We start from the raw sequence: 19406 nt of genomic DNA, 5'->3' as shown, positions 1-19406 counted from the left end.
TTGGTGTGTAGGGCCTTAGCTTTTTCATTAAAACTTGGAGACCATGGGTCAATTTTAGCAGCCAATGGAAAAGGTGCCGGTACTCAGTACCCCCAAGTACCCCCTCAAAAAAAGCCCTGGTTCTGGTCGCCGTATCTCAAAAAAGATATAGCAAAATTAGAATAGGTTCAAAGAAGAGTGATCAAAATGATAAAGGGAATGGATCTCCTCTTGTATGAGGAAAGGCTAAAGAGGTTAGGGCTCTTCATCTTGGAAAAGAGGCAGCTTAGAAGAGATAGGATTCAGGTCTACAAAATCCTGAGTGGTGTAGAACAAGTAGAAGTGAACAGATTTTTTTCTCTTTCAAAATGTACAAAGACTAGGGGACACTCAATGAAGTTACATGGAAATACTTTCAAATCAAATGAGGAAACATTTTTTTCACTTAACGAATAATTAAGCTCTGGAACTCATCGCCACAGTGTATCTGTGTTTATAAAAGGTTTGTCAGTTCTTGGAGAAAAAGCCTATAGTCTGCTCTGGTGACAGACATGGGGATGCCACTGCTTGCCATGAGATTTGTAGCATGGAAATTTGCTACTATTTGGGTTTCTGCCATGTACTTGTGACCTGGATTGGCACTGTTGGAAACAGGAAACTGGGCTATAATATGGACCATTGGTCTGACCTAGTATGGTTGCTCTTATGTTCTTACATGGTAATCTTACAGTGGGTGATGTGCAGGTAAACTCTGTCCTCTTTGCAAGCACCTGGTAGCTAATTAATTATGCAGGTTTGCACTCTCCTCTGAATAATCTGTGGCTCCTTGCTGTCTGCTAAAATTTATGATTTCACGGCTCTTATAATTTACTTAAAAGAACCTCACAAGTTCTTTCAATGCAATTCAATTTTAATTCTACTTTCATATTAAGGAGTTGCTGATGCACTGTAATGTTTGTAATTGTATGCACACATCCAATTAAACTGGAACATGCTCTGTTATGTATACATGTGATACTTTGAGAACATCCACCAAAATCTTTATTAGTAAAATCCACTGCACAATTCCAAAATTCTTCACTGATCTGTTCTAGGCTAGATGAGGTGACAACGTTTCAACAACCAGCTAAACCATTCAAAATAAAAACTTTACCAATAGACTCTCAAATTTTAATCCAGCTCTTCTTTAATGTAGCAATCATAGCAAACAAAAAAATCAACTTACATTTCAGTTACTTGGAATTAGAATTGTTGCCTTCTGCAAAATAGAGTCCATATCCAAACATCTAGAGTCAAGAAGATGGCCAGCTGTGAGGAAAAGCTTTAAAACTCAAAGGGGAAATTGTGGGAATCAATTGGTGAAGAATTTTGATGAAATCATGGTAGATTAAAGAGGAATCAGCCCCTAGAGCAGCTGATTATCACAAAGGTAAGCTAGGAATACTGGGACTCTCTCATACAGTCCCCAGGAGCAGAGAGGGAGGGCTGGCCTTAACTGCCAATAGATAAAGCTCACAAGGAGTCAATCACAGGTTTCGACAAAGGATAGAGATAGCAGCCCTAATAAACACAGTGCTAGCTATACACAGATGACCCAGGGGGATTGTACAACTGTTTATGTACCTTTGGCAAAGTATCAATGCATATTCTGAATTCAAAAACCTGTATTCCTGGGAGGTCAAAAAACCTGGCTGGCATTTTCTGACTGTTGATTGTTTCATTAGTATGATGGAGTCAGGTTTAAATTTTGCCACACTTTATATCAAGTCTGCTGACAGCGCTCAAACTATTAGTTTGACGTTAGTATGTTTACCAGGATTTTTAATGTCAACACAGTTTTGTTTTTTGTACCAGAAGTGCTTAACTTTTTTTCTTTAGAGTCCTGTTTATATGGATTGGACCCGAGTAAAGAGTATTAGCCTTCATTTCTCCCCTGAAGAAACCTTTAGTGAAACAGAGATCCCTGTAGGGATTGAAGAGCTAAGTGTTGCATAGTGTCTTTCTACTGAGATGTTGTGGTCAACCTGATTATTTGGATAAGTGTTTTGGGACTGGACTGGATGTTATACCTAGCATACTGAATTAATTACTGTTGATAAAAAATGTATTTGCATATTTGAAAAATTAATATAAAAAACAAAGATGGAAGATTTTTTGACCTATGAATAAAATAAAAGCTTTGAAGTTATGATGACTAAAATAGCCTGTGGCATTTCAGCTATGATGCTAGCCATATGAGGTCTTTTCTCCCAAAAGATTGAAATGTTTTAAAGTTGTGTTTCCACTGTTTTGTTTATTATTCATAGTAGTTAGTGCATTTTTTATATGTGTAGGCAAGTTGCTAGGAGAGCATAAAAATACTTCAAAGTTATATGGGGATAAAACTGGAAATATTAATTGCAAACTCTAGAAATAGCAAAACATATGTATAAAAAAGAGGTGTATTACATAGTTTTAGAATATTTTGCAGTCTGACACGTGTAACATGATAAAGAATTCAGTGTGAAGAGCAACATATTTCTCATCATGCAGTGCTAATGCCACTGATTTTCAAATTCCTCAGGCAAATTGGGCCAGAGGACCTAAAGAATAAGTTTGCCTTCTATGCACCTTTGAGGTCTCTAAGGTCCTCTCACAGAGCATTATTGTTAGTACCCATCAGCGAGACTTCTCAAGAGCAGCTCCGATGCTCTGGAGCTTACTCCCAAGCCTTTAATACATGGTGCGACTGTATCCACTAACTCCGCACCTGGACTTGCCTGCTGCACACCTTGTAATTTAGATTAAATTCTCATACCTTATTCAATTGTAGATGTGGAGGGGCATAATCGAATGGGGGCATCCATCTCCGGGGATGGCCCGGGAAGGGGCAGAGCCAACCATATTATCAAACAAGATGGGCGTCCAACTTTCGTTTCGATAATACGGTCGGGGCCGGCCAAATCTCAACATCGCAGGACTTAGAGATGGCCGGCCTCGGTTTTCGCCGATAATGGAAACCGAAGCCAGCCATCTCAAAAACGGCCAAATCCAAGCCATTTGGTCATGGGATGAGCCAGCATTCCTACTACTACTACTTATGATTTCTATAGCGCTACTAGACGTACGCAGCGCTGTACATTCCTAGTGCACTGATCCCCCCTCACATGCCAGGACACCAACCGGGCACCCTAGGGGACACTGCAGTGGACTTCAGAAATTGCTCCCAGGTGCATAGCTCCCTTACCTTGGGTGCAGAGCCCCCCAACCCCCCCCCCCCCCAAAACCACTACCCGCAACTGTAGAACAGTACCATAGTCCTTAAAGGGTAAAGGGGGGCACCTACATGTGTGTACAGTGGGTTTCTGGTGGGTTTTGGAGGGCTCCCATTTACCACCACAAGTGTAACAGGTAGGGGGGGATGGGCCTTGGTCCGCCTGCCTGAATTGCACTGCAGTACCCACTAAAAACTGCTCCAGGGACCTGCATAGTGCTATGATGGAGCTGGGTTTGACTGGAAGTGTCAAATCCATTTGACAGCAGTGTCAAATCCATTTGACAGCTCAAACTCGCAAACAGCAAGGATGCACAAAGGGGGATCCGTGCAGCTCATTTGCATGCAATCCCTTTGTGCATCGCTGGCTGTTAATGATTTACTAAATTTTAGCGAGGCAGCCGTATTTTACGGGGGGTCGTGGGGGGGGGGGAGGGTCACGGTCCACTGGACCACCAGTGAAAGTTTGAAAAAATTGGGTGATGGGGGTTGGGGTCCACATGACCACCAGGGAAATGAAGAAAACAAGATGCAGGGAGGATGTCATGGCCCATTGGACTACCATGGAAATTTATGCCAATTTAAATTTTACAAGTGATAAAAAATAAACTTGCAATGAAATACAGAGAAAGTAGTATAAAGAAAAATTATTACATTCAGGTAATTCAATACACTCTTTGTTAGACCACAAAAGAAGATCAAAATATGGGGGGGGGGGGGGGGGGAAATAAGAAAAGGAGATCAATTATCTAGAAAATAAAAAGCAAGAAAATTACTTTAACCTGAATATCCCCACTAATTATTCATTTAAATCAGTTGTCCCCATCGGTCCACTAGGTAGCTTCTTCATATCTAAAAAAAAGTGCAGTTTATTAGGTTCGAAGAAAACATACTTATTGCCCAAGAAAAGCACTAAACACTTGCATGGATATGCTAACAAAAAGGATGCTCCTAGTTTCCTTGTTTCCTCTCAGTGCCAAGAACTGTTTCCTTCTATCCAACGTGGCCTTGGTCACGTCTGGATAGATCCATATTCTTTGTCCATAAAAAGGTATCGAGGAATTTCTAAAATATAATGTCATCATTGAGTTCAAGTCCTGCTCAAACACAAATGAAACAATGTGTCCCTCGTACAGATACTTCAGTCAATGAGTCTTCCAACAATGCTGACAAATCATGAATTCCTGGTTCAGCCCCCAGTGGTTGAAACAAATTCCTAGTATTAACAGGTTCCACTCCTTTTTGAGCAGGCATTGGTAGATAATATATTTTATTACAAGGAGGAATAGCTGAAGAAGAAATTTTCAAAATTTCCACTAAGTACTTTTTGAAGAAATCAGTATGAGTCATACCTGTAGCTCTGGGGAAATTCAATACTCTTAACATTAAGCATCTGTAATAATTTGTTCTATTTTACAGTAAGTTAGAAACATATCTCTTATCAGAGCATCCATTGTAGATTTTATATGCTTAATCTCTTCCTGTGCCTGTAGAACTTTATTTGATGTTTCACTTTTAACACTCTCCAAGGCTTCAGTTAAGTTATCCATTTTACTCACAAGTTAGATCCTGAAGTGCCTTCCAAATGGATCCCAATGTAACCTCCATGGGAGATACAGTCTCCAAGCTGGTGTCCACTGTGGGTTTAGGAGCAGCACCGCCGATCTGAATCTTGCTGTTAACGTCCTCCATTTCAGCAAGGACTCCTGACTCGCTCGTATACTTCGCAGGACATGGTGGTGGGTTGATTTACGGAGGTGATAGAGTTGTTTCCAAGCCCAAGAGAGTTGACGCGCCTTCATCGACACTCAGCACGGGACTTGCCAAATCAGCTGTCTGTGGGCAACTTGTTGCATAGCGGTCCAAAGTTTGCTGAACAGGGGACGAGGTTCTGGCCATTGGCGGTTGGCCTTTAGCAGTCCCCTTCCTCTTCATATGGGGCATCTGCAATAGTGATCAAGGAAATAAGGTAAAAGAAAATGTTCGGATAACAGGGCCGCTAAGCGTTTGAGCTTCAGGTCATCATCTTGCTTCTCCCCCCACCACTATGATGGAAATTAAAAAAAAAAAAAATTTAGGGGTTGGTGCCAGGAGGTGACAGGTAGGAAGCACAAGCAGGCAGCCTTTGCAGCTGCCTGCTTGTGCTCTGTCCTCTCCGACAGCTCTAGAGCAGCCGTAAAATTTACTCATTAAATTAAGGCTGCTGTGGAGCTATGCTTCCCCTGGAATACACATTAGACTACGAATGAGCTCATTGTAATTCATTTGCATGGGGGTCTCGGTGGCTGCTAACGGCACATCTTAGAGCCATGGAAAAATCCCTATGTGCATTACTAGCTGCCTAAGTGTTTGCTTTAGACTGGTTAGAACCAGTCTAAAGCAAACGTTAATAGCATAGTAAGGTTTGTGCATCTGGCCCTTATAGACTATGCATGAGCTGTTCAGGTAGGCCAATGCATAGGCTGTTACAATAGCAGGGCCGTGCCTAGGGTCTCTGGCGCCCCCCTGCAGACTATCAGTTGGCGCCCCCCCCCGTGAAAATGATCACGCCCCCCCCCATGAAAATGATCGCTCACCACTTGCCACACTGAAAGGAATTGTCAGCAATATTCTTAGAAACTAATTGCTATACATTGCAAAATAAGATAGCAGATGTAAATTCTCAAAGTGGACATATTCCAAACGCTAAAATGAAAATAAAATAATTTTTTTCTACCTTTGTTGTCTGGTGACTTTCTTTTTTCAATCATGCTGGTCCAGTATCTGATTCTGCTGCTATATGTCCTCTTAACTCCATTTCCAGGGCTTCCTTTCCATTTATTTCTTTACTTTTCTCCTTTCTTCTTCATTTCTTGCTCTATATCCATTTCCAGCAATTTCTCCTCTCTCCCTGGGTCCTGCCCTCCCATCCATGTCCATTCTTGTCCCTCTCTGCCCTTCCCTCCTCCATCCATACCCAGCAATCCTCCTCTCTCCCCTCCCCTCCATTTCCAGCAATTTGTCCTCTCCCTGGGCCCCCATGTCCATCCTTGTCCCTCTCTGCCCTTCCCTCCTCCATCCATAGCCAGCAATCCTTGCCTCCTCTATCCCCTCCCCTCCATTTCCAGCAATTTGTCCTCTCCCTGGGCCCCCATGTCCATCCTTGTCCCTCTCTGCCCTTCCCTCCTCCATCCATAGCCAGCAATCCTCTCTCCCCTCCCCTTCCCTTCCAGCAATTTGTCCTCTCCCTGGGCCCTGCCCTCCCATCCATGCCTCTCTGCCCTTCCCTCCGCACCCTGGGGCCTTTAAATCTTTTACTTCCGGTCGCAGCAGCGTCAGTGAAAGCGGAGCGCTGCCGACGTCTCCCTTCCCTTTGCGCTCTTGGTTCCCTCAGTGTCCGCCTTCTTCTGACGTCAGAAGAAGGCGGGACACTGAGGGAACCAACGAGTGCAAGGGAAGGGAGACGTCGGCAGCAGTGGCGTAGCTAGGGTAGTTGACACCCGGGGCCGGTCATTGTTTAACACCCCCCCCCCCCCAATCCAGTACTAGGCATACCGAGAATACAAAACACTCACGACCTATAGAGCAATTTTACCATACCATAAGCAGTCATTTCTACGAGTTACACAAGGAAAAGGAAAGCATCTTAAACACTACAGTGAGCACTAGAACATCAATTCACCTATTGTAAAACGAAACCAGACAGAATAGTACAGATCGTAGATCCTGCACAGTCAATGCCAACTGAAAGCCATGTCTTTTTCAAACACAGATACACCCTAATCCACTATAGGATAAGTAATCATAAACTTTCTATTTAGACAAAAATTAAACTGAACCCCCAATGCCAGACTCTGCATACAATGCAACACCACAGAAACAGAAAATGTCCCCTAGTACTGTGCAAAATATAAAGACAGCAGATGTAAATTTGAAAAAACTAACAAATACCAATCACCACTTTACAAATTAACAAATAGAAATAAAACAAATACAGAAAATAAATAATACCATTTTATTGGACTAATACATTTAGCTTCCAGAGGCCAAAATCTCCTTCCTCAGGTCAATACAGTATAGTGCTGTTACAGTATCCTATCCTGATCTGAGGAAGGGGGTTTTGTTCTCTGAAAGTTAAGTCAAAATGTATTAAAATTAGTACAATAAAAAGATTACCTTATTTACATGTTCTATTTATAAACATTTATTAACACAGCTAAAATACTATATCCTAAAGCAAAATAATAAAAATATATATTTACAGTTTGTTGTCTTTGGTTTCTGCTTTCCTTATCTTCTTTTCACCGTCTTCCTTCCATCCAGCATCTGTCTTCGCTCTCTCTCTGCTCTCAAGTGTCTGCCCTCTCTAATGTCCCTTCCATCCACATCTGCCCTCTATTTCTGCACCTTCCATCCACCATCTGCCCCAGTCTGCCATCTCTCTCTCCCCCTTCCATCCACCATCTGCCCTCTCTCTCTCCTTTCCCTCTAGCATTTGCCCTCTATCTCTGCCCCCTTCCATCCACTGTCTGCTCTTTCACTCCCTTCTATCCACTGTCTGCCCTTTCCTCTCTGCTCCTTCGATTCACCATTTGCCCTCTCTCTTTCCCCCTCCCATCCATTCAGGGTCTGCCCTCCCTCTCACTCCCCATTCCATCCAGGATCTATCCCCCCTCTCTCACTGCCCCCTCTTTTCGGCTCCCAGTTCCCACCTGCGGCTGCCCCTAGTTCCAGATCCATTGATTCTCCCATCCACCCCTGCCCCAGGCATGACCCCATTCTCCCTCCTGCTCACTTTTCAGACCCCAGTTCCAGCTCCATGCCCCTTCTCCCATCTGTCTCCCACCCAGTCCCTTCTGCCCATCCGAGTCCCCCTCACCCCATCTGTCTCCCACCCAGTCCCTTCTGCTATCCAAGTGCCCCCACCCTCACCCCATCATCTGTCTCCCACCCAGTCCCTTCTGCCCATCCGAGTCCCCCTCACCCCATCTGTCTCCCACCCAGTCCCTTCTGCCCATCCGAGTCCCCCTCACCCCATCTGTCTCCCACCCAGTCCCTTCTGCTATCCAAGTGCCCCCCACCCTCACCCCATCTGTCTCCCACCCAGTCCCTTCTGCCCATCCGAGTCCCCCTCACCCCATCTGTCTCCCACCCAGTCCCTTCTGCTATCCAAGTGCCCCCCACCCTCACCCCATCTGTCTCCCACCCAGTCCCTTCTGCCCATCCGAGTCCCCCTCACCCCATCTGTCTCCCACCCAGTCCCTTCTGCCCATCCGAGTCCCCCTCACCCCATCTGTCTCCCACCCAGTCCCTTCTGCTATCCAAGTGCCCCCCACCCTCACCCCATCTGTCTCCCACCCAGTCCCTTCTGCCCATCCGAGTCCCCCTCACCCCATCTGTCTCCCACCCAGTCCCTTCTGCTATCCAAGTGCCCCCCACCCTCACCCCATCTGTCTCCCACCCAGTCCCTTCTGCCCATCCGAGTCCCCCTCACCCCATCTGTCTCCCACCCAGTCCCTTCTGCCCATCCGAGTCCCCCTCACCCCATCTGTCTCCCACCCAGTCCCTTCTGCTATCCAAGTGCCCCCCCCCCTCACCCCATCTGTCTCCCACCCAGTCCCTTCTGCCCATCCGAGTCCCCCTCACCCCATCTGTCTCCCACCCAGTCCCTTCTGCCCATCCTAGTCCCCCTCACCCCATCTGTCTCCCACCCAGTCCCTTCTGCTATCCAAGTGCCCCCCACCCTCACCCCATCTGTCTCCCACCCAGTCCCTTCTGCCCATCCGAGTCCCCCTCACCCCATCTGTCTCCCACCCAGTCCCTTCTGCTATCCAAGTGCCCCCCACCCTCACCCCATCTGTCTCCCACCCAGTCCCTTCTGCCCATCCGAGTCCCCCTCACCCCATCTGTCTCCCACCCAGTCCCTTCTGCCCATCCGAGTCCCCCTCACCCCATCTGTCTCCCACCCAGTCCCTTCTGCTATCCAAGTGCCCCCCACCCTCACCCCATCTGTCTCCCACCCAGTCCCTTCTGCCCATCCGAGTCCCCCTCACCCCATCTGTCTCCCACCCAGTCCCTTCTGCTATCCGAGTCCTCCCCCACCTTCACGGTCACCCCATCTGTCCCCCACCCTCACCCTGCCTCGTCTTCTCCCTTCCTGCCACCCGTCTTTAAAAAGAAATTGCCGACGCGATAGCGAGCGCAGCACCTCGTGTGGAAGTAAAAGAAGCGAATCCGATCATCTCATTGGGCCTTCCTTCACTGTCCCGCCCTAGAGGAAATAGGAAGTTGCGTCAGAGGAGGGCGGGACAGTGAGGGAAGGCCCAATGAGATGATCGGATCCGCTTCCTTTACTTCCACACGAGGTGCTGCGCTCGCTATCGCGTCGGCAAATAAATTTAAAGGGCTGGTGCGGGGGGGGGTGCCAGGATGAAGAGCAGCGGGAGCGGCGGCACCCCCCTTTCTGGTGACACCCGGGGCGACCAAAAGATTTAAAGGCCTCGGCGGGGCGAGGGTAAGCACCGCGGCGGCGCCCTCCAGAGGTGGGCGCCCCCCTGCGGCGCTTACCTCGCTTACCGCATCGGCACGGCCCTGTACAATAGTCCAGATGAGATCTCACCAAAACATGAAGAACCACCTTGAATGACCAAATATCAAGAAATGGTTGTAAATTACATACAACCCTTACTTTGTAAACCTGGATGGCCAAGATGAATGAGGTTTTCAGATTTATACTAGTTTCTTACACTTGCAATGGAAGAAACTTTTGTGTTCAGTAAGGGCCGAGAGACAAGATCCTGGAGAATAAAATTCTTAGAACCTCTGTTATCAGGGAATGTAAGACCAGTTTATTATGTCATATAAATTAAGGCGATGGTTGCATTTACTTCTATTGAGCTCATGACAGGATAAAACATGCTTAGTTGCTCCTTCACTCATCATTTTTCATGAAGTAACTTTTCTCTATTATTGGGGAATGATTAGTTTTTACCAAAGAAGGTTAAGAAGAGTTTGATTTGTGGATCACTTTTGTTGAAATCTGGTAGAAACAAAAATAATTCAGAACATCTGATAGTGTCAGCATTCCCCGGGGCATTTATAGTATCTGGGCTGCCTGATTGGCACCACAGGAAATATTCTCTAAATGCTGACATCTTTGACCTTCTCAGTTGGATGCCATTCAGAAATTCTTTGGTACTGCAAGTTTATTTCTGGTTCATTTCTCCTTGTTGAGGGCCCATTTTTACAAGACATATAATAGACTCTGCCCTGAATGTAGAAGTCAGGGTTAGAATTCCATGTCAGCATTCTGTAGTTGCAGGATAATTGCTATAGAAAGATGCTTCCTTCAGCACTATATGATAGAAAGGAGTTTCATTCTGAACTCAACACAGCTACTCCATTGTGGGCAAGCAGCAACAGCACTGACATATGCTTGTTTAATGCTCTCTGTAACTAGAGGTCTCTTCTTGCTATAAAATTCGCATCACTAAAATCATTGCTCACTGGTGCAATCATGAAGAAAAAGTCAAGTACAAATATATTGAGGCTCTTTATTCTGCTCAGTGGACCAGTGATATTTAACAGAAGGTAAGTTGACAAGTCAAATTTTCATCACTAAACATTTATATATCTAAACATTTATAAATATATTAGGGGACTTTTCAAAAGCACGTATGTTTATTTGTGGCATCTAAATATATAAGAGCTCTAACTGCCAATATTCAGTCCTAGCATGGATAATGTTGAGGAGAAAATTCATCTAAGTGCCCCAACATTATCCGTATAAGGCCGGAGTGGAATTAAAGCAGAGTCAGTGTGTGAACCATATATCATCCATTAACGGTTATAGTCACTGCTAAATGGATAATCCATACATTTACTTTAGGCCTATTGAAAAGCAATCCTAAAGTAATGTCACCTAGGGTAATCCAAATAGAGCCAAAATGTTATAAATGGCACCTGAAAAACTGGTGCCAAAAAACCACACGCTTAACGCAATTCTATAAACTATGTCTAAAGTTAGGTATTTTTTATAGACTATGCTTAGTGGCCATTCTTGCGACTAAAATTTAGGTGCACCCATTTAGGCCATCTAAAACCAGGCCTGAATACCTGTGCCTAACATAAATGCAGATCGGGTGTATTCCATAATAGTGTGCTTAGGGAAAGGGAAATGGGACTTGATATACTGCCTTTCTGAGGTTTTTTCAACTATATCCAAAGCGGTTTAAATATATTCAGGTACTTATTTTGTACCAGGGGCAATGGAAGGTTAAGTGACTTGCCCAGAGTCATAAGGAGCTATAGTGGGAATTAAACTCAGTTCCCCAGGATCAAAGTCCACTGCACTAACCCCTAGGCTACTCCTCCACTAACAACAAAGGTGGTATATCAAGTCTCATTTCTATTTGAGATTCTAGATGGAATGTTGCTACTATTGGAGATTCTGTTGCTACTATTTGAGATTCTACATGGAATGTTGTTATTCCACTAGCAACATTCCATGTAGAAGCCTGCCCTTGCAGATCAGTGATGCAGCCGTGCAGGCTTCTGTTTCTGTGAGTCTGACATCCTGCACATACGCGCAGGACGTCACACTCACAGAAACAGAAGCCTGCACAGCCACGTTGCTGATCTTCAAGGACAGGCTTCTACATGGAATGTTGCTAGTGGAATAACAACATTCCATGTAGAATCTCAAATAGTAGCAACAGAATCTCCAATAGTAGCAACATTCCATCTAGAATCTCAAATAGAAATGAGACTTGATATACCACCTTTCTGAGGTTTTTGCAACTACATTCAAAGCGGTTTACATATATTCAGGTACTTATTTTGTAACAGGGGCAATGGAGGGTTAAGTGACTTGCCCAGAGTCACAAGGAACTGTAATGGGAATCAAACTCAGTTCCCCAGGATCAAAGTCCACTGCGCTAACCACTAGGCTACTTCTCCACTTTTACTAAGGCATCTTTTACTAAGGCGCACTCATGTTTTTAGCGTGCGCTAAAATTGTGGGCATGCTAAATGTTAGAGATGCCCATAGGAATGCATTGGCATCTCTAATGTTTAATATGCCCACAATTTTAGTGTGCACCAAAAACGTGACCGCGCCTTAGTAAAAGACCCTCACAGTTTTTTTTAAAAGCCCACAACCCAGCCATTGCACGCCCATGGTCACACCCTCTTTTCAACTGTGCACATTACATACACCATGTTATAGAGTACAACTAGAAAACTGTGTATGTAAATTCTAATTAAAGCCAATTAGTGCCACTAATTGGTTTTTAAGTACCAATTACTGGCACTGATTGTTTTTTAATCAATTAAGTTTTGTGCGCAATTTGGCCATGCAGCCAAATTAGCGTGTACAATTTAAGGTGCCATTAATAGAGGGGCCCTTTTACAAAGGCACATAAGGGTCTATGTGCATCCACCCTATGCCAAATCGGCATTACTACCCAGATACCATGAGCCCCAGGTAGACAACACGTGGTAGAAAATATTTTCTATTTTCTTCCATGGGGTGCATACCTAGTGGTAAATGGCAGTTGGCATGCACTGCATGCTTACTGCCTGGGTAGCGCGTGAAACCTTACCACTAAGTCGATGGGTGGCAGTAAGGTCTCAGACCAAAAAATGGACATATGCTTGTTTTCATTTTGCTGCATGTTCATTTTCTGACTCATTAAAATAATCCTTTTTTTCCAGACGCAGTACAATAAGGATCCGGTGCATGCCAAAAACAAGCGCCCACACTGCTGCAGCCCAGTTTTTGGTATAACTTTGTATAATGGCTCCAGAATTTGGGGGATAGTGGCTGAATATCACCACCATACAGATAGTGGGTAATTTTATAATAGGTCACCAAAGTTTGAAGGACAAGGAAATGTCTATTTATAGCCTATGGCAGCAATTCTTTGAGTGGCACCTAGAGACAGGCACTACCTATGCACTTCATCCCCCTAATTCTATAAAAGCCACCAAAAAAATTGTGCATGCAAATTTGACTGCACCTCAAATTTGTATGCTCAGTTTAACTGAATATCAAGCCAATTAGTACAATAATCAGCTTTTTAACAAGCAATTTTTGGCACTAATTACATTTACTTGGACTTTACGTACATAAATTTACGCATTGGATCCACTCCTAAATTTTATGCATGATTGCAAAAAGAGGGCACAAATATGGGAGGGGCAAGAACAGAACTGGGACGTTCCTAGCACTTGCGCGTGTTTTTAGAGAATAAGGGGGATAGTGGATGGCAATCAGCAGTGAATATCACTATTCAGCACTACTGACTATAGCAGCATTGAAAAGCATTGGCCAGCATGCACAAAAAAAAACCAAACCCTACTAACCACCACTGCTCCAAATTGACCTGATTGTGTATACAATAAATAATTATGCTCTAGTGTTTGAACTGATTTTATTTGGCAGGGCTTGTAAACAAAGAGAAACCAGAACCCCTTAATGTGGTGCTGTGTAACAAGGCTCCCACTCTCTCTGACTGATCTGGCTCCTGGTATGACTCTATGCAAATTTACTAATCTGACTAGAGGCAAGAGGAAGAGGGGAAAGAGGGATGGAAAGAACTGGCTAACAAGCTTGTATATGGATACCGGAATATCTAACTGAATGGAGTGTGGCTGAGCCCAGAATTGAAGAACCTAGCCATCTTCAAGTTCGTGAAGAAATCAGTAGACTAGGCAATAATCTTATTGAAGCGACATGGGAAAGTGTAAGGTAGTGAGTTTTTAATGTCACAATGATATTGATAGAATACAACTAAACATAAGCCCAACATTATCAAATGCTTTGAACACAGGTGATTTCATACAGCTTTTCAGCTGTCCTAAATTAATCCACTTAGCTATGTGGGTCCTGGCACTGAATATTGCCGGAACCCTGCATAGCCCCTGGTTCTTCGCTTACACTGCCCCTGACCAGCCCATTTTTTCTGGGGTCAATCAGAAGTGATATTTAACGGCCTGGCCCACTTTAGTGCCACTGAATATTGGGGGTTGTGTGGTTGTAAGCAATTTAAGTGGGCTAGAGCCTCTCCTGCTCACTTAAATCTCTCTAAATATCAGCCAGAGAACTTTAGTTTGGAGGTTTTTATGCCTATAATTGTTTAGTGCCATAACAGGTTACATACCTGGGTGTTCTGAGGCTTTTCATCCTCTTTTATTCTTTTATCTATCTATCTATTTTATATATATATATATATATATATAGATATAGATATAGATATAGATATAGATATAGATATAAGTGTGTGTACATGTGTGCACACATGCATATAAGTTTTGGTGTAGGTATTATTATCACTGTTTTTTGGTACTTCACTGCTACCTTATTTAGGTCACACCATGCAGTCACCTAGGGCAGAAGCATGTTAGGAGAACCAAGAAGGAATAGCAGTAAAAGGAAAACCAGAGGTTCATACAGCCATGCTAACTCAAAGAACCTTCATCCAATACTTTAACCTGCATTTTAATAGCACGTTTGCGTGATAATCATGATTGTTGACTGTTAAATCCCAACCGTCATGAAAGTTAATTGAGAGAGGCTGTAATGCTGAAGCTCTGCAAATATTCTATGCAGGGATTTGTACACCCTTCCCCCCCTCCCCCCCATTTACCATCTGCTGCTTTTCTCGGGCATAAGGCATGCATACAGGCCACATAAAGGTACACACACTCTATGGGAGATGGAGTAGGAGGAACAAGGGGGAGGATTCCTATAGGACAGGTTGTATGACCCATAGGCAGCCTAGTACATAGAGGAATTGTCTTCATACACAAGGACTTTTCTGTGTACATAGCATTTTACATGTGGAATACGTTGGTAGCAAAAATGAAGGCTACATAGACCATGGTTATGATGCATGTGTGTACATGCTTTGGAAAGCATGGGTGGAATATAGTCATGATTAATGTTTTGGAATTAATTCCTTTACTTTTTTGTATATTTAATATTGATAATACAATTAACAAATAGAAAAACATAATATGGAATAAGAAAAAGGAACAAAAAATCTAAAATACCATACTTCTTGCTTAATTGTGTCAATCTTTTTTTTTTTATTGTTAGGATTTTCTGAGTTCTGCTGTAGTACCTCTATTCTTACCTATATAGTATGACCCACTCTTAGAAGTACACATTTGTTTTCCAAAATACTAACAATACCAAGTTGCTCATGTCACTAAACTATGGTTTCTTACTCTCAGGAGACTTTAGTCCATTTGTAGTTTTTTCAACCTGCACTCTCTATATACTCTGATACATGTTTTCTCATTTCTTGGTTGGATTATTGCAGTTCGATTTACTATGAGATATCCAAAGTTCCTCTTTGTAAATTATAGACCCTCCAAAATAGAGCTCATAGATCTAATCATGTTTCACCTCTGACAAGGAATCTTCACTGGCTTCTGGTGCATTTTCATTCTACATTTAAAGTTCTTTCCCTCACTCATAAGGTCCTCCACACTGGTTCCCCTTCTTACCTGTCTTCCATGATCATACCCTATAACCCTACTTGTTTCCTTAGATCTCTCAATGTTAACTGCCTTATCCTTCCTCCCCCTTGCCACTTAGCACACTACGAAGCTACGTTCTCTTCCTGGTTTTTTTTTTATAGCTCTTAAATTTTAGAATGTCCTTCCTCCCTTTATTAGATCATAATTCAACTTCACCAAATTTCAGACATTATTAAAAACCCATTTCTTATACCTTGCATATGATATTGTCTCTTCCTCTTGACACTTCTCGCCTGCACCCATAATTACAGGCCATTCAGCTTTTACCTCTACCTGTCTTGATATGAGTGATTCCTGACCTGTTTTATGATTTCACATTCTTTTCTGATTTTATATTTTATTGTTAACTGATTTGATCTGCTTGGCTGCAATTGCAATATATCAAGTCCAAATAAATTATAAACTATAGGAATTGTTACAAGTTATTTTATATTTATAGACTTGCCACATGGAGTAAAACCAAACTAAAAAGTGTAATCTTTTATGCACTAGTTTAAGGAAAAAAAGAATTTTATTGAGCTAGTCTGCTCAGGTGACAGTGAAGTAAAGGATTTTTTTCTGCCATTTGGAAAGCAAAGACCTTTAAATATCCAAGAGAGGTGGACTTGGACCATACACAGTCTCATTGTTTCTGTGCCAACTCTTCTATTGAGAGGCAATTGGAATTTGTTTAATCTGTTGCTTCTTTGCCATCCTCACAGCCGAATGAAAGATCTCATCATAAATAGCTTGCAAAATGAAAAGAGATTAAAACAGATAACAAGCTGGGAGAATACTGACAATATTTAGCTTTTTACACCTAGTCCTGATATTTACCAGTAAACCTGTAATTTGAAGTAATTGTTGGTAAAGTGATAGGGTAGCCATGTTAGTCCACTTTTTAAGGTAATAAATGGAAATAAAACAAAACAAAGAAAGATGGTACCTTTTTTATTGAATTAACAATATATTTTGATTAGTTTTCAAAGGTAACCCTTCTTCTTCAGATCAGAAATTCAAAAATAAGCAAATGATGACATACATCAGAATATATATGTGAAACAGAACAGCATTCCAATGGTAGTCTCATGGGGAAAGGTAAGAGTGGGAGGGTGAGAAACAGGGAGGGATGGATAGGTGATCAGAAGGTGACAAAGAAGTTTAATTTTATGGTTTATAATGTGATAGGAAACCCAGATCTTTGTAAAGTCCTGTCTGGTGAGTGTTACAGCTCTTGCTGTTACTTGCATCTGAATCACCTCCTGACGCTGTGGGGGCATTGAGGTTGGTCCCGTGCTGGCTCTTGGTGCTCCTCAGGGTGGCATCCCTCAGCATCTTTCAGGTGGCGGCACGCTCTGGGGTGCAAGTCCCATTAGGTGCACATGCACCAAACATTTTCTTTTGTGGCTCCAGTAGTGGGATTCCTCACGGATTCCTCCCTGTGACATCAACAGTGGCATCCTTGATAGGGGAGTCCTGGACTCTGCTAGGATACCTTCACAATAGGTCTGCTTGGGCCTTGTGTTCCCGCAGTGTTCCAGCTCCCAGTGGCATACCAAGGGGGGAGGGGCGGGGGGGCAGTCCACCCCGGGTGCACACCGCTGGGGGGTGCCGCGGCGCGCGCCTGTCGGCTGCGACTTCGAATCGCTACGCTAAATTCTCTCATTCGCTGCAGCTCCCTCCCTCTGCCCCAGAACAGGTTACACCTGGGGGTGTCATTTCGTCGGGGGGGGGGGGGCGCATCGGCGATCCGCCCCGGGTGTCGTCGATGCTAGGAACGCCACTGCCAGCTCCTGCCTTGTTCCTGTTCCAGCCTTGCCTTGGACCTTGCCTAGCCTTGCCTCGGACCCAGCCTTGCCTCAGGCCCAGCTACAGCGCTGTCTTGTCTCTGAGTTTCTACTGAGCTCCAGCCCTGCCTTGTCTCCGACTTCCTGCCAAGTTCCAGCCCTGCCTTGTCTCCGACTTCCTGCCTTGTCTCTGAGTTCCAGCCAAGCTCCAGCCCTGCCTTTTCTCAGAGCTCCTGCACTGCCCGGCCTCCTGACTTTGCCCTGTCCTCGATCTGTCCACTCTTGCCTTACCTAGGACTTTTGTCCTTGTCCTGAGTACCTCGGTCTTGCCTAGACCTTGCCTTTATTTGTACCCTTCTTTCCATTTAGTGACTGGCCCTAGTCTTGTATGTCTTGCTAATTGTCTTGTCCAGTACCATCTGGATCCAACTCTTGCCTTGCCCTTGTGTTGCCTGTCTGGACCCAGTTTTAGCCTAGTACCTTGCCTTGTCTTGCCCTTTCTGGGTTCCAGTTCTAGCCCCGCTGTCTTGCTTTTACTTGCTTCATGCGACTCCGGTCCTTTTTTCATCTGTCTTGCCTTCTGACTTGCCTAGTCTAGCCTTGCCTTGCTCAGACTTGTCTAGTCTTGTCTTGTCTTGCCTTGTCCTGCCTAGTCCTGTCTGCTTTTGCTCCAGTCTTGCCTCTGGTTCTGTCTTGGTTCACCTTGCTCAGACTCCTGCCTTGTGCCAGCCCAGGGGACTTGTTTCTGCAGCTTCAACTTTGGTCCAAGGGCTCACCATCTTGTGTTCATGACAGTGGGTGTCAAAATATTTTATCATTTTAATTTCAAAGGGTTTACATTCCTGCATGGTTTTGAAATTTCCTTTTAGTATTCTCACAATAAAGTCATTCATGCAGTGCTCTGGTCTGGCAAAATACTGTCCTGCAGAGGTGTCACCCTGGTTAGCATTGTAGCTTTTAATGTGGTGTGTAAATTGAGCCTGGTCTTAAGCATTTGGCCTGTCTCTCCAACAAAGCATCCTTCTTCACATTTTTTGCATTGAATTAGATACATTACATTTGAAGATGAACATGTGTAGGATCCTCATGATATGTACTGGCACAGTTTGCAGCTTGATATATTGCAGGGATGTGTGCCATTCTCTTTTTCGTTTTCGACTGGGAGCTTTCTTTTCACTAATTTTTGTTTCAGATTAGGTGGTTGTCGGAAGGCCAGAATAGATGGATGAATTACTGAAAAAGATATTCCCAGCTCCACCAGTCATTGCAAAAGTAGGGTTTGCAGAGATATATTGCCTTGTGAGGTATGAAATTACAAACTTTCATAGGATTAGTGGCCCACTGTCGCAATTTCATCTTCAGGTTTGTAGAGGTGGTGACCTCTTTAACTGATTTACTAACAAAAGGGATTCTAAATTACTGTAAAAAAATCATCAAGAAGGCAGCTCAAATGAGGCAATTTTCTCAGCCCCGATGCAGTGATTACAAAATTATTTACTGACTTGAGTGAATTCTTTCAAAAAGGCAGTAAATAAATCTTATGTTTGTGCAGCGCTGCGTACGCCTTGTAGCGCTATAGAAATGCTAAATAGTAGTAGTAGTAGTACTAATAAATAAGTAAATAAATAAATAAAAATCAGCAGAGTCAGGTTTTGGGGACTGTTTGGTTGCATGCCACTGAAACATAACAACAACAGAGCTGCTCCAAATAAGTGTGATAAAGGAGTAGATTCAATTCAATTCAATAGACTTGACTTGTCTTCCCATAACTCCTCACAATGTAACCCATAATCGTAACACATTGTATTTCCATCATTCACAATGTATTGTAAGCCACACTGAGCCCGCAAATAGGTGGGAAAATGTGGGATACAAATGCAATA

This window comes from Microcaecilia unicolor, chromosome 1 (assembly GCF_901765095.1).
Source record: "Microcaecilia unicolor chromosome 1, aMicUni1.1, whole genome shotgun sequence".
Taxonomy (NCBI): domain Eukaryota; kingdom Metazoa; phylum Chordata; class Amphibia; order Gymnophiona; family Siphonopidae; genus Microcaecilia; species Microcaecilia unicolor.
Note: the sequence above shows the minus strand (reverse complement) of the source record.